At 38.5% G+C, this 6,108-nt stretch overlaps 1 pseudogene; it reads left to right on the top strand.

The window, feature by feature from the left end:
• Positions 1-5,360: 5,360 nt before the first annotated feature.
• LOC111140271 lies at positions 5,361-5,850 on the top strand (annotated as a pseudogene).
• The last annotated feature ends 258 nt before the right edge of the window (positions 5,851-6,108 follow it).

Genomic DNA, 6,108 nt, shown 5'->3' with positions numbered 1-6,108 from the left:
TTCATTCAGCACAATATCCTGGAGATTCATTCAAGTTGTTTCAGGTATTGGTAGTTCAGAAAAAGAACGATTTTAAAACACAAATATAACCTCTGGAATTTAAAAACATGATTCCAATAAGGAAATAAAATTTTTCTTTCCTTGATATTTCAAATAATAAAAACCCCTCCTAAATAAACAATTAACAAATACTGTGGGGGAAAAAGAAAAGCTCCAAGAGTATGTTATTTCAATATGAGTCCTGCCCATAATAGAAAATTCATCAATTAGCCTCAATTTGCCAAATATGTGCCTTGTTTCCTCTTGACAGCCAGGACTTGTCTTTTATGACATTGTACTCTCTTTGTTGTCCTCCATTAGCCTTCAACTCTCTTTTGCCGCTTGCTATTCACTGTAGCCAGAAGCCATTTTCACCTATTATCCTGATTTTCAACTAAGCAGGCTATCAGGCCCTCTCTTAATGTAGAGCCTATTTTGCCAAAATTTATGGGCATGTTCCAGTCACAGAAGAGAATACAAGTTTCTTAATAGATTATATACTCTTTGTTAGCCCTTCTGATCCCAAAATGAAATTGGAAAATCAATAAATGTTGGTTAAAAGAACAAATTGGTGAGTGCAGGAAATGCAGAAGGAAGGGAGAATTTAGGCAAAATAAGAAAAATTTAAGATATAGTAGGTAAAATAAAAACAGGGTCAATTTTTTTTTAGGGAGAAATTTATAAATATCTAAATGCAGAAATTTACAAATATCTAAATGAAAAAAAGAGAGAAAGACTGTGTCAAAGCACTGATAAACTGACTACTGGAAAAAAAGAATGACACTTACCTTTTTATAACATGAGGGAAAGAAACTGAAGAGCACTGAATTGGAGTGGTATTTGGAGGTGAAGAGAAGGGCCATTTGGACATGCATGGTGAAGAGGTTACTTTTGTCTAGGTCTCAGATTGTTATCCACAGGTTTTTAATCCCTTGAGGAGACTCGAGGCCAATATTTCAGAGATGCTTCTGCCTCACTAAACATCTGGGCTCTTATCTACAGTGATGATTTCCCTGTGATAGCTCAGCCCTCACTCACCTGGGCAAGGTCCTCCTGTCTCATCCTGAGAAACCATCCAGGGCTCTTTCCCCTCCTCCAGTAAAGAGAACACATCCGGCTGATAAATGCAAAGTCCTGATTGGAGATAAGAAATAGGAAATAACCATGAGGTAAAGATTTCAAAATTTGCATCTAGTCCCTCAGTTACGAGGGAAGACAGATAATTATAGGAACAGCAAGAAAAAGGCATGAAGTATTTCTAAAGGATGGAGAAGATGGAGGTTCCCATTGATGACTATTGCCAAATTTACAAAGCATAAACCATTTTCCCAGAAGGAAATCAGAAATTCCCTTAGATCCTTGAAAGATAATTCAAAAATTCACAATGTAGAAATCAGAAATTTCTGGGGTCAGGTTCTGAATCTTACCCAGTGAGATCATGTTACTGTAGTTCTCCAACATCACATCTCTGTACAAATGTCTCTGTTCCAAGTCCAGACACTCCCACTCCTCCTGAGAGAAGTCTACGGCCACATCCCTGAACATCATCACCTGCTGAAACAAACAACACAAGCATCATGGTGAAATTTTAAAATCTTTTAGATACAAGGGGGAAGAAATGAAAAGGGCAGTGTAGGAAGTATACTCACTGAGCAAAAACTGAAGTTGGCTGCCTGTCATATGGGGGAAATGACATGGAAATTAGTGTGACTGAAGCTGAGTGCCTATATGCTCTTACAGTCTCCAGTTGTTCAGTCACAACATCCTTATGACTTTCCAGTGACAAGCACCAGACAACAGGATGGCAGTCCAGAATTAGGAATTCTTTGTTGATACCGCTGGGATGCCATGCCAGGCTTACATGACTAACTCTAGATTTATTATGTGATAAACGCTTCCCCCCTTAGGCTACTTTTAGTTGAATTTTCTGTTAGCTGAAGTTGAAAGGATTCTTAGAAGACACACTTCTTAACTGAATACCATTTTCTGTGGGACTGTATAAAATCACTGGGTTCTAGGATAAGTAGCTGACAATCAGCACATGTCTTGTTAATAATATTAATCTCTCTAGGGGCACCTGGGTGGCTCAGTGGGTTAAGCCTCTGCATTTGGCTTGGGTCGTGATCTCAGGGTCCTGGATCAAGCCCTGCACTGGGCTCTCTGCTCGGCGGGGGGCCTGCTTCCCCCTCCACTCTCTGCCTGCCTCTGCCTGCTTGTGATCTCTCTCTGTCAAATAAATAAATAAAAAATAGTAATAATATTAATCTCTCATTGATTTCCTGGCAAGATCCCAGATCTCTCTGAACTTAACCTTTCATCAATCCTCTATTTAAAAGCATGATAAACTGCCAATGAATAAAATGAATACCAACCAACACCAACTCTTACCTCTACTAATTGAAACAACCCATCCTACAGAATAAATAAAAGCTTTCATGTAGTGTATCCCTTTGTAGTGTATCAGTTCCACCTTGTTAACCCACAGGTTTGAAAAGATAGTCTCTACTATTTCTTCTAAGGGAAAACATTTCTCCTCATTCAGTGCTCTGCCAAAGTATTGGGACACAGGAGGTGCTGAATGCCATGCTGGAGAGAAGAGGGACACCTAAGGAAGGCAGTGGACTGTTTCACGAATATCACTTACTACAATGAATAGTAACTCAAGTAAGCAGCTTAAGGATAAAAAATAAAAGTATTCATCCAATGTGATATAAATGATTATAATTTTGGCGAAAGGCAATTCCAACTCACATGGGCCATGATGACTTAAAATTCCAAGAATCAATCAGTCTTCTAGACTCCTCTCCTGGTGAAGTAGAGTCCTGAGAAAGCAGAGCTAGAAGGAAGGAATCATGAGAGGTCAAGTTTTCTTCAAGAGCTTTCAAAGGGACTAAGAATGCCATTTTCTCCCTGAAAAAAGGTCAAAGTGAGTCTACAGAAATCCTGGCCCAAACCAAAACCCAAGTGACTCATTCTCCCTCCCTTTTTTCCTCAGTCCTAAGTAACCACTAATTCACTTTCTGTCTCTATAGATTTCCCTATTCTGGACTTCCATATGAATGGAATCATACAATATGTGAACTTCCTGTGACTAGTGTCTTTCATTTAGCATAAACGAAGGCATTGGCTTTTGTCAGATGCTTTTTCTGTATCTATTAAAATAACCATGTGATATTTGTTTTTTATTCTATTGATATGATATATCCTATTAATTGATTTTTGGATGTTCAGACAACCTTACACTCCTGGGATATATTCTACTTGGTCATGCTGTATAATTCATTTTATATGTTGCTGGATTTGGCTTACTAATATTTTGTTGAGATTTATTGCACTCAAATTCTTATGAGACATGCTTTGTCTGGTTTTGGTATCTGGTTAATACCGGCCTCATCAAGCAAATTAGGAACCTAGCTGTATTCTTTAAAAAATTTTTTTTTAAAAAGTGAACTAAAAAATAAAAAAATAAAAAATAAAAAGTGAACTCAATACTCAACATGGGACTCAAACTCTCACAACCTCAAGATCAAGAGTCACATGCTCTTCCACTGTGCAGCTAGGCACCCCTGGCTATATTCTTTAACTGCAGCAGAGAAGACACTAGGGAACTCAGAAGTGATAGTAGGAGTCCTTCTGAACCAGGTTATGTTCTGAACAACAAAGAAAACCTGGCTGTTCAAAGGAACCATATTTTATTTATTTATTTTTCATTTAAATTTTAGGAAGTTAACATACAATGCAATATTGGCTTCTGGAATAGAAGTCGGTGATTCATCACTTATATACAATACCCAGTGCTCATCATAACAAGTGCCTTCCTTAATACCCATCACCCATCTAGCCCATCCCTCCCCCACCTCCCTCTGTCAACCCTTAGTTTGTTCTTTATCATTAAGTTTTTTATACCTTATTTTACTCTCTCCTTTTTTTCATTTCCCCTTCCCATATATTCATCTGTTTTCTTTCTTAAATTCTACCTATAAGTGAAATCATAGGAGTATTTGTCTTTCTCTGACTTATTTCACTTAACGTAATACACTCTAGCTCCACCCATGTTATTGCAAATGGAAGATTTCATGCTTTATGGTGGCTGAATAATATTCCTTTGTATATATAAACACATCACATCTTCTTTATCCATTCATTGGGTGATGGACATTTGGCATCTCTCCATAGTTTGGCTATTATTGATAATGCTGTTTGAATCTGTATTTCGGTATTCTTTGGGTAAATACCTAGTATTGCAATTGCTGGGTCACAGGATAGTTCTGTTTTAAACTTTTTGGGGAACCTCCATATTATTTTCCACAATGGCTGCACCAGTTTGCATTCTCACAAACAGGGCAAGAGGGTTCCCCTTTCTCTGTAGAGAAACTGTATTTTATTATTTTTTAATTTTTTAAAAGATTTTATTTATTTGACAGAGAGAGACTCAGCAAAAGAGGGAACACAAGCAAGGGGAGTGGGAGATGGAGAAGCAGGCTTCCTGCTGAGCAGGGACCCCAATGCAGGGCTTAATCCCAAGACCCTGGGATCATGACCTGAGCCAAAGCCAGATGCTTAACAACTGAGCCACCCAGGTGCCCTGAGGAACTCTATTTTATTTTATTTTTTTAAAGATTTTATTTATTTATTTGACAGAGATCACAAGTAGGCAGAGAGGCAGGCAGAGAGAGAGAGGAGGAAGCAGGCTCCCTGCTGAGCAGAGAGCCCGATGTGGGGCTCGATCCCAGGACCCTGGGATCATGACCTGAGCTGAAGGCAGCGGCTTAACCCACTGAGCCACCCAGGCGCCCCGAGGAACTCTATTTTAAAGAAATTGTTTTTTATTGTAGTTACAGAGGAGGGAACTCTTGAGCAGAAGAAACTAAAAACTACCTTTTCACAAGGAAAGCACCAGTGATAGCTATTCTGAGATAATCTATCACCTTCCAAAAAAATAACAAAATTAGAACCATTGTGTCCCAAGATACTGTTAGATATGTTTGAAAAGAGTGCCAAAATACCCCTATGTATGAAGAAAACTGCCTAAAAGACATCGGAGAAGATTAAAATTATTATCCAATATTCCAGTATGAGTAAAAAAATAATTTATGATATAATCACAGCTCTGAGGCAAGACTACATGCACAAGTGTTATAATGATTTCAGAAATGGGGAAGAAGTGAGGGAGAGACTTTAAGTGAGAGTTCGTTAAATACAAAAGTTAAAGAGGACATAGGCAGAATCACTTTAGAAACGAAAAACAAATAAGCACAAGGTATGACAAATACCACAGAAAGTGCATAGACAAAGAATACAGAAACTACCCTTTTACGAAGATGGCGCTGAAAAAAGTTAAGAAGGAAGCCCCTGCCCCTCCCAAAGCCGAAGCCAAAGCAAAGGCTTTGAAGGCCAAGAAAGTGGTGCTGAAAGGCGTCCACAGTCACACATAAAAAGAAGATCCACACATCACCTATGTTCCCACGACCCAAGACTCTGCGTCTCGGAAGGCAGCCCAAATACCCTCGAAAGAGCACCCCAGGAGAAACAAGCTTGATCACTATGCCATCATCAAGTTTCCCCTGACTACTGAGTCAGCCATGAAGAAAATAGAAGACAACAACATGCTTGTGTTCATTGTGGATGTCAAGGCCAACAAGCACCAGATCAAACAGACTATGAAGAAACTCTATGACATTGATGTGGCCAAGGTCAACACCTTGATCAGGCCTGATGGAGAAAAGAAGGCATATGTTCGACTGGCCCCTGACTATGATGCCTTGGATGTTGCCAACAAAATTGGGATCATCTAAACTGAGTCCAGCTGGCTAAGTCTAAATACAGTTTTTTTTTTTCTTCATAAAAAAAGAATACAGAAACTAGTGAGCAGAACAAAATAAAAAAAAGAAAGAGATGACAATTATTGGAAGAAAACCATGAAAGTCAGAGATAATCCAACTTACAAATAAGCAGACCCCATGAAAGTCAGAGATAATCCAACCTACAAATAAGCAGACCCAAATCAAGGAAGGGAATATTAAAAAACTACATTTTTAACATTAAAAATAATTTCCTGAGATAAAGCAT

The sequence above is a fragment of the Enhydra lutris genome, unplaced genomic scaffold, assembly GCF_002288905.1.
Source record: "Enhydra lutris kenyoni isolate GAN:26980312 unplaced genomic scaffold, ASM228890v2 scaffoldscaffold371, whole genome shotgun sequence".
Lineage (NCBI taxonomy): Eukaryota > Metazoa > Chordata > Mammalia > Carnivora > Mustelidae > Enhydra > Enhydra lutris.
The sequence above is the reverse complement of the archived record's forward strand: the minus strand, read 5'-3'. Positions and strand labels throughout refer to the sequence as shown.